Raw genomic sequence first — 10,497 nt, 5'->3', positions numbered from 1 at the left:
TTCGTGCCCCGGTCCGGGAACATCCCACATGCCGCGGAGCGGCTAGGCCCGTGAGCCATGGCCGCTGAGCCTGCGCGTCCGGAGCCTATGCTCCACAATGGGAGAGGCCACAACAGTGAGAGGCCCGCATAACGCAAAAAAAAAAAAAAAAAAAAAAAAGAAAGAAAATTAGAGAGGGGAGGAGGACTTCATGAATCTACAGCCCTGAGTCCCAAGCTAAGATGCCCGGGAGAGGCCAGAAGGAGAAAGGGGCTGCCTCGAAGGAGGCCAGCTCCTCTACCTCCTTCGTAGCACTTCCAGCAAATGAAATGAGAAATGGACGTCCAGAGAGGGCACAGCCCTGCCTGAGGTCACACAGCGTGGGGGGCAGCAGGCACTAGCAGCTCCCTTCCTCTTGTGTTTCTCTCTCCCTCCCTCAGGCCTTCTGAGGCCTCCCAGGATTCTGGGCAGCACCTGGTCCCATGGGGCCAACACCAGACAGAGACCAGAGCCCTGAGTTCCGTCCTCGCTTTGCCTCACTCACCCACGGCTTTCTGTGGGGCTGGGAGTCGCGGGGACTTGGGTTCAGCAGGTTCGGTCTCTGACCCGCTGGATGACCTGCGGCAGGTCACTGAACCTTTCTGCATTTGTTTCCTTATCAGCACGTGGTAGCATAACATGTTGAAATATCCACCGGTGCCTCCTTCCCTAGAATTTTCTGTGTCCTGTCCCCCTCCTGCCCCCCTGCTCCCCAGTGCCCACCTTGGGGCAGCCTGGAACACTGCTGTCCTCAGGGATAACACAGAAGAGTGCAGATACCAAAGAGTCAAATTCACTGGCTTTTGAGTTTCAAAAGTCCAGACTCTGCCATAGTGTAGAAAATGTGGAAGCCCAGGTGATGAACCGGAGTCATCCACTCTTGAGACCAGGTAGATTTGGGGGCTGCGGGGGAACAGAGGCAAGAAGCAGTGGGGGGAGCTGAGAGGCTGGGGGTCGCTGAGCCCCCACTGGAGTGGGAGTTCTCCAGATGCTCTGGAGACCCAAGACAGAGGGAGAGAGCTGGGATGTGGTGAGATCGGAGTTCCCGCCTGGCACAGGAGCTAGGGACGTGGTCCTTCCTGGGGGCGGACAGGGCAGCCAGAGCCCCACCCCATGGCCGGTGAGCAGAGAGCTCTCCCCTCAGAGGGACAGGTGCAATGAACATCCTCCCCTGTACCCACGGAGGCACAGGCATGGCGTCCACATGGCCCCAGGGAGCTGGTGGCTCCAGAGGGACATGGTGATGAGAAATGAGTGAGGACTCAGCAGTGCCCTCAAGGACTAGACAAGAACAGGGACAAGCCAGCAGATAACAACGCTAGGGTCTAAAGTGCTCCTCCCAACAGCGTCCCAGTGCTACCTAGACCCTCAGACCTTCAAGAGCGCTGGGGCAGGGGCCAGGGGCACCAGGAATGACTGATGTTTCCATAACTTAATGCGGTGAAGGCATCACATAGAAATTAAGGTCAGTTCAGAATTTATCAGTAGAAAGAAAGCTGCTCTCCTCACACCTGAGTTTGCAAATTGTCCTTGCTAACTACAGTGTGTTAAACGAGAATAGACCCGGGGCACGCTGGGGGCAGGCTCCCACCGGCTTGTGTGGCAAACTGCACACACGTGTTCCTAACTCTGCGGTCAGCGACCTTATCAGCCACGGTGGAAGCATTTACACCATGGAAATTGGCAGGTACTACCAGTCGGTACGAACTGTAATTTGTTTTGTTTTTCAGAGAGCCTGTTTGCTAGCATGTCTCTGAATAGACTCTCCTGCACAGGGTTGCCATGGGCGTTAAGTGAGCTTGTTCAGAGTGCTTGGCACCGTGACTGCCACAGAGTAGATGCTCAGTAAGTGGTCACTGCTGAAGCTGCTGTTGCCCTCACAGAAAGACGAGGAGGTCAGGCTCTGCCTCGGAGCTTGTCCCCTCCCTGTCTCACTGCTGATGGCGGAGTCAAGGGGCTTTTTTAGCCCTGTTAGTCACCAAAGCTGTCTGATATGATGGCCCACCCCTGAGAAAGCCTTGTCTTGAGGATGCTGTGCTAGAAGGTTTGCAAAGACCCAGGCCTGCTCAGTGGAGGACAGCGAGGCCTTCTCTGGCCCTCCCAGGCGAGATGGGAACACCAGTCTCTGGGCAGGACCCCATAGAGAGCTAGCAGCAGGGTACAAGCCCCTAGGTGGGGAGATAAGGTGGATGGGAAAGAGGAAGACAGACCCCTGGACACCTGCACAGTCAACCGTAGCCAACTCTGTAAGGGCTGAAAGCACCAGTGGAAAAATTACACAGTTGTTTTGCCCCATCCTGTGGGCTGCATGTTTTTGTGATCAGCTGACAGGAAAATGGTTTTCTTCCTGGTGTCAGGCTGTATCGCATGCCCGTCACACACGGGAAGCCTCACAGAGGGGTGACACTGGGATTGTTTATGTTTGTTTTATTTTCCTTTTTCTTCATTTCTGGATGCCCTTTCTCGGCCCAGAGACCACATTGCCATTAAGAGGTCAGGATATTTTAGGATCCTGTGCCCACTCCACCCAGCCTGGGCCGAGAGAATCCAGGGTATATGCCGATTCCGGCCACTGACCAGCCACGAAGGCTGGCAGGGCCGTAAACAAGAGAGGGCAGGGCCTTCGAGGCCTCACTAGTTGCGGCCAGTTTATTGGGACAAGAGCAGAGAGCACCCGCCAGGGTGTCCCAAAATAACTCACGTGGCCGGGGCTGGGATTTTCCCTCCATGGAAAACTTAAGATAATTTTTCATGGCTGCAAGGTCCAGGCCCCCAGATAGACTACCCAGAATTACCTGATCACTGTGGGCCTGATGGTTCTGGAAGCCCAAGGACGCCATCCCCCTGTCTCTGGGCTCCCTCACATTGCCAGGGGTTGCGGTATAGCCAGAGAAGGATGACCCAACTGCCAAGCCCTCAGACGCTCAGGGTGTCACCCCTTCCAGCATTGGACAGATGGGGACACTGAGGCCAGAGAAAGAAAACTCAAACCATAAGAGTGGAAGTGTGCTTTGTCCGTTCCTTGTAGGTGTTGGGCACAGTGCTGAGTGCATATTAACACCGAAGGGAGCAACTGAGTGAGCAGTGGCGGGGCAGGGTGTTAGGTGAGGAGAATGAGGGCAGCGGCAGCAGGTCAAGGACGTGGAATCTCAGCCAGGGATCTCGATAAAGGAGATGGGCCTCGAGGGGGGCCTTGCAGATGCAGTCTGTGCCCAGGAGAGAGGAGGGGAGTGAGAAAGGCACTTCTGGTGGTAGAAGCAGCACAGGCAAAGGTAAAGAGGCGGGATGACCATGCCCTGCACACTCAGAGCTCATCCACGGCCAGAGGCCATGATCCGACCACCCAGAGGGAAAGAGGCGGACCTGGGCTTGAGGCCACACCCCTGATCCTGAACCCCGTGCCCTTCCCACGACCCAGGGCTGCCCACCGAGGGCCTGGAGGAGCCAAGAGCGAGCTCCAGGGACCCCCCCTGCCCTTGGGCATACAGCACGAGGTAGGAGCCTTGGATGGAAAGGGTCTGGGCCTTGGGAATGTCCTTGTCCTCAGAATCCTCATCGAGGAAGGAGCCTGGGGCCTCTAGAAGAGCCCAGGTTCCAGAGTCGGACACTGGAGCCGCCCCCAGCTCCACTCCAGGGTTTGCTGATGGTCATGGACACAGCAGCGGAGTGCCCACCCACCTGTGCAGCCTCTCATTTGATCCCTCCACATCCCTGAAGGAAGCACTGGTATCATCCCCATTTTGCAGATGAGGGGACTGAGGCGCAAAAGTTACGCAGCTTGCTCAAGGTCGTACAGTGTTAGGTGGCCAATCCAGGAGCTCAGCCCCCGGTGGCCTGACACCAGAGTTGTCACCAACTGCTCCCATTGCCAGGCAAGTCTCTAAACCCCTCCTGGCCTCTGTATCCTCAAGGCCACTGTGACTCCTATGGGGGCATCGGGAGAGGAGTCAATGAGATAATGCCTGTCGGGGACCTGGCCCTTCCCTAGGCACACAGCCTACGTGTCTGGAAGCCCCATGCCCCTGACCTTCCCCAGGGACCCTGCCTCCCCTCCCAGGATAGGACGGGGCCCCTCTGGCTCAGCAGGGCAGGGGTTAAGGAGAACTGGGGCCGCTCTGGGGGCCCAGGTAAGGGACCAGGCAGCCAGGGAAACACAGGTCCACTTCATCCCCTGCTCAGCCAGTTGGATCCTCCCTGTCCCCCTGGACCCACTGGGGACTTGGGGTTTTCATGCATCTGATTAGCATAAATTAGCAGCCGCCAGCAGGAGGGAAGAACACATTCCAGGAGGCCCGGTCTTGTTTTTGGAAACCTTATCGAGTTCTGCTGAGGGCTCCCCTTGTTCATTGGTCACTGGATGGCCGACTGGTGTTTGTGTACCCAGCGGAGGCCCACCCCAGCCCCCGGTGAGCCCATGACCCACGGCCTCCAAGGATAACACAGAGGGAAGGAGGGTGACACCCAGGAGGAGGCTCGGTGCCCCAGCAGCAAGATGCCCTCAGACTCCAGACCTGACCCCAACCCCAGACCCTTGCCTGGTCTCTGTGTGCACTGAGAGAAGGACCTCTGCGGGGGGCAGTGGGGGCTTCAGGAGGAGGGCCCGAATGGCTTCCTCCAGTGTTCCCATCAGGGGAGGGAGCAGTGGTCCTCCTGAGCTGCTCAGGCTGGATTACATCCATAGAGCCCTTTCAACTGGGCACACCAACCCAGTTCCCTGGAGGAGAAGCTGGTGCCCTGACTTCTCAAGGAAAGGGAAGGGAACTTCCACCCCCAAAAGCCCACTGTGTGCCAAGCCCAAATTTGAGTGCCTTCCGTGTCATCAAAAGATCCCATGGGTGGTAGAAGGGAAATGGGCAGCTTTTGTCTGCCAACCAGCCCTCCCCTCTGCTTCTGGTAACTCTGCAACCATTAGAGTTGTTCTTTAGGTGAAGTACGAGCAGGAGCTCTGGAACCAGATGAAGTTCAAATCCCAGCCGCACTACTCAGCAGCTGTGTGCCTCTCTGCCTCAGTTCCTTTCCTGCAAAATGGGGTCATTGTTTCGGGAATGAAATGAATTAGTGCATTTAAGGTGCTTCTTAGAACAGCGCTGGCACGTGGTAAGCGTGATGAGTTAGCTGTGGCTAATCAACTTAGTCCCACTCCAAGTGGTTCTAGTGAGACTGCTAATCACAGCACCTCTCTCTCCAACCAGAAGGGTGGACATGTGACCTAGATCTGGCCAATAGGAGCATCTCATCTCCAACTGGCCACAGCGATTGGCCCAGGAATAGACAAGCTCAGCCAATCAGACTCTTGCTCTGTTATTTTATATTTGGATGTTGGTAGAGATGCTCTCTGTTTCCCTGGTGTGGCTGAGCTGGAAAGACATAGCCCAATGCTGCCCATGGCCCTGTCCTCCTGTCCTCACTCACCACATCAAGGAAGCCCGTGTGCAGTAGGAGAAAGTGAGGCCAGCAGACAAGAGACAAGCAGAGCCAAGAGAGATGTAGAGGCAGACTGAGAAACCAAGAGACACACGGAGACTGACAGAGTGATTGGGTGACAGAGAAGCCCACCCCAATATTTCCATCCCTGCACTTCCCATACTGCGAGCCAGTTAAGATCCTGAATAATCCAAGGTTTATTATTTCTATTGTACAAACAAGCAAACTGAGGCTCAGGATGAAGAGTGTCTTAGTCTGTTCAGACTGCTAGAACAAAAGACCATAGACTACAAACAATGGTGGTTTACAAACAATGGAAAATTATTTCTCACAGTTCTGGAGGCTGGGAAGTCCAAGATTAAGACACCAGCAGATTCAGTGTCTAGTGAGGGCCCATTTCTTGGTTTACAGACAGCCGTCTTCCACATGTCCTCACACGTGTAAGGGGTGAGGGGACTCTTGGGGGTCCCTTTAGCAAGGTCACTAATCTCACTTAGGAGGGCTCCATCCTCATGGCCTAGTCACCTCCCAAAGTCCCCACCTTCTAACACCATCACCTTAGGGGTTAGGTTTCAACATATGAGTTTGGGGGAGACACAAACATTTAGCCCAGAACAGGAGTGATCTGCCCATGGGGAGCACAGCTAGTAGGTGGTGGAGCCAAAGGCAGGTGGCCTAGTCCCAGAGTCCAAGAAGGAGGGAGGGATGGAGACAAATTGGCCTCCTTGTCTCCCCATCCCTCCTTGGAGTAGACATTAGCCCTCTGTTTGGACGGCTGCCTGGAAGAAGAGAGAACCTGAGTTGGAACTCCAGCTCTGCCATTTTCTGGCCATGGGAACCTTAGGCAACTCACGTCTCTTCTCTGAGCCCAGTTTCCTCATCTGTAAAATGGGTATAATATTCCTTATTTCACTATGTTGGCATAAACTCACGTCACATTGAGACTGCCCAGCACATACTTAGCACCCAGTAAATGTTCATTTTTCCATTCCCCCCAAAGAACATCAGTCATCTCAACCCTCCAGGAAGCCAAAACGCCTCAGACCTGAAGGGCCCTTCATGTTCTCAATGGATCACCAAGGCAGGATGGTAACCTCCATTTTAGAGATGGGGAAACTGAGGCTCAGGATGGTCCAGCAACATACCCAAGGTCACACAGCTTGTTAATGGGACCTCTCAAACTTCAACCAAGTTGCCCTGAGTCCCTGCCCCAGCGTTCTTTGCAGTCAGAGGCTGAGAGTCCAAGTGGGAGAGATGAGGATAGGGTAAGTGGTGAGGACTGAAGCGGGTAGGGGTGAGCCCTGAGGGTCCTGCCCAGCTTCCAAGGGCTCAGCCTTCCCCAATCTCTCCAAGCCTAGACTCTGGGCCCTGGGTAAAGGACTCCCCCTGCTGGGCAGCCAGGGAGCCCCAGCCCAGGCTCCTGGTAAATCCCATGGAACGCACCTCACAGACAGCTTAGGAGTTTGGAGCGTGTACTCTGTGTGACTTTAGTCAAGAGACTTCACCTTTCTGAGCTTTGGTTTTCTCATATGCCAAATGGGAATAATAACAGTGTAATAAATGAAATAATACTGCAAAGTGCCTGGCACAGTGCCCAGACCAGTGGTTTTTCACACTTGAGTGTGCATCAGAATTACCTAGTGTTGAATAAAACCCAGATTCCTGGGGCCCAGGTGCAGAGTTTCTAATTCAGTCTATCCTTCATGGTGTCTGAGAATTTGCATTTCTAACTAGTTCTCAAATGATGGTCAAGCTTTCTGATCTGTGGAAAATAGTTTTAAAAAGTAAAAGAGCAATAAGTACATGAAAAGAAGCTTAACATCACTAATCATTAGGAAAATGCAAATCAAAACCACAATGAGATACCACTTCACACCCATTAGGATAACTAGTATTAAAAAAAATTTTTTTAAAGAACAAGTGTTGGCAAGGATATGGAGAAATTAGAACCTTTGTGCATTGCTGATAGAAACGTAAAATGGTGCAGCCACTGTAGAATATGATATGGAAATTCCTCAAAAAATCAAACTTGGAATTACCATATGACCCAGCAATTCCACTTCTGAGTATATACCCAAAAGAATTGAAAGTAGGGACTCAAATAAATACTTGTATACCCATGTTCATAGCTGCATTATTCACAATAGACAAAAGGTAGAAGCAACCCAATTGTCCATCAACGGATGAATAGATGAACAAAGCATAGTATATACATACAATGGAATATTATTCGGCTTTTAAAAGGAAGGAAATTCTGACATATGCTACAACATGGATTAACCTTGAAGACATTATGCTAAGTGAAATAAGACAAATATTGTATGATTCTGCTTATATAAGTTACCTCAAATAGTCAAATTCATAGAGGCAGAAAGTAAAATAGTGGTTGCCAAGGGCTGGGGAGAGGAGGGAATGGGGAGTTATTGTTTTATAGGTACAGAGTTTGAGTTTGGGAAGATGGAAAAGTTCCAGAGCTGGATGGTGGTGACGGTTGAATAACAGTGTGAATGTATTTAATGCCACTGAACAATACACTTAAACATGGTTAAAACGGTAAATTGTATGATATGCATATTTTACCCCCCAAAATAATAAACATAAATAAAATAGCACTTGATATGACATCTGAAGGATGAGCATTCAGAGCGAACCATGTGAGTCCAGGCTGGGAGGCCAGAGTCCCCAGGGTGTCCCGGGGCAGGGGGCAGGGTTTCAACATATGAATTTGGAGGAGACACAAACATTTAGCGGGGTGAGGCTGAGACCATGAACCTAATCTCTGAGGTCCGTGAGACTCAGTCTCCTCATCTGTAACATGGGGATGATCCACTCAGTTCACAAAGGACCCACACCAACTCCCCAGAAACAAGAGAGAAAAATCCCAGCCAGGAGGCTGGTTTCTCTGAGATGGGGATGCTGGTGGCGGGATTACATTTTGGGGTCAAAAAGCTTCCCAGGAACTATAGCAACCCCATCTCCACCCATCTCCCTTAAAAGGAGAGAAAACTGCTTCTACAACTGGGCCCTGCCAGCCCTCACCCAGCACAGAGGCCTTGGGGATTGGGGCCTGGACGAGCAGTGTTCCAGAGCAGCCACCAGGGGGCGCACCGCACCCACAAACCCAGCTTGTGTCCCGCTCTGCCCTGAGGGAGGGAGGACTGTCCTGGGGCCACTTCTTGGGCAGGAGGCTCCAAGGTCTGTTGCAAGCTGCCCCTGGGCAGGGGACACCCTGAGTCATGGATTCACAGTCACGGAGATGTCCAAGTTGGAAGAGGCTTAGAAAGAGGATCTTTTTACAGAGGTGAGGAACCCAGAGAGTAGAAGGCACCGGCCATGGTCACAGGACAGGGCAGGGCAGAACAGGACTGGAACCCCACGACTGTCAGCCCCCAGCACATATACCTACTCCTTCTCTCCAAGCCCCTGGAGAGTCTGGCCCAGACAGAGGCCAGGAACCAAGACAAAATGGAACTGTGGGGAGGGGGCTACCACATCCCCACCATCCCCCGTTTTCCCAGGATGCAGAGGCACAGAGAGGTAAAGCTTGTCTGCATCCCTCCTAAGCAGGTCAGGAACCTATGGGGTGGGGGAGGGGTCCCAGAGAGCCGCCTCTGCTACTCCAAGGGGCTTATTTTGGGACAGGGCTGTGACTGGCAAGGCAGACCAGGCCACTGCAGTAGCTGGTTCAAAGCCCAGCAGAGAGCCGTTGATTGGGGCTGTGGTGGGGAAGACACTGGGGTCAGCCCATTACAGGGCCGCAGAGGACAGACCATCTGATGGGTCCCCGGGGCCCTCTTTGGAGGCGGCAGGACTGGGGAGGTGTCGGGGAGTCGCCCCAGTCTCTGCAGGCCCTCCAACCCCTCCACCAGCTCTTGACCTCATTTCCCTCCTCAAATTCCTGCTGGAAACAGCACCTCCTCCCTGTGGAACGGGAACTTCCAAAAGGTCTCACCCCTCTAGGAACCTGTCCCAAAGAAACGGTCAGAAACAGTCACTGAAGCACTTTGGTACATAAGTTCATGTAACCCTCAGAACAACCCTACAGCATAGATAAAGTGAGCTCCTTCCCATTTTCCAGCTGGGGGAGCTGCAGCCTGTACGAGGATGGTGAGTGGCTCAGCCGGGCTCTACGAATGCCATACCCTGCCTTCCGTGGCTCTGCCACTACGGCCAGACTCCTGGTGCCCGCCGTCTCCTGTCCTGCGAGCACCCCGCCAGGCAGGTCACGTTTTACAGATGAGGAAATGAGGCCCAGAAAACAAACTGTCCTGATAGTCAAGCTCTCCAGGCTTCCCATCACTGCCCAGACCTTGGACAGCAGAAGCACCTAAAAAGTCCCTCAACTCCCCAGGCTGGAATCCAGCGTCTACGGGGGGACATTGAACAGGTGAAGAGACCTGCTTGGAGAGACCACAATAGAAGGCCAGGCAAGAACACGAGTTGGCCCCACATCACCTTTCCCAGCCACCTCCTTCATTGCTTTCTGCAACTCTAGAGGCTGGAAGGCTAAAGTCTCATTTTTTCAAACTACCTTCCAGCCAAGGGTAGCCAGGGACACATTCTGGCCAAGGAGATCTAGGTGGGAGTCTGCTAGGAAGGGCTTCACTTCCGAAATAAAAAGACAAAGCCTTCCAAATTAGAGACCTTTGGCCTTTCCACTGCCTTTCTGCCTGGAATGCAAATGTGAGTGCTGGAAGTGTGGCAGCCACTTTGGGACTATGAGGGCAAAAAACCACAAGTTAGGGACAACAGAGTAGAGCCTGTTCTCTGACCCTATCACTGAGCTGCTGCTGCACCAGCCCTAGATTTCTCATCATGTGAGAATGCTAAACCCCTAGTTCTTTCAGCACTGGTAAATAAGTTTTCTGTTGGCTGCAGCCTACCTGGGTGTTCATTTCCATCACATACAGAGCAGCAATGAGTAAGGGTTAAGACCAAAGTCTTAAAATATTAGCCTATAGACACATTCACAGAAAGATAGACAAGATGAAAAGGCAGAGGGCTATGTACCAGATGAAGGAACAAGATAAAACCCCCAAAAGACAACTAAATGAA

This window comes from Physeter macrocephalus, chromosome 3 (genome assembly GCF_002837175.3).
Source record: "Physeter macrocephalus isolate SW-GA chromosome 3, ASM283717v5, whole genome shotgun sequence".
NCBI lineage: Eukaryota > Metazoa > Chordata > Mammalia > Artiodactyla > Physeteridae > Physeter > Physeter macrocephalus.
The sequence above is the reverse complement of the archived record's forward strand: the minus strand, read 5'-3'. Positions refer to the sequence as shown.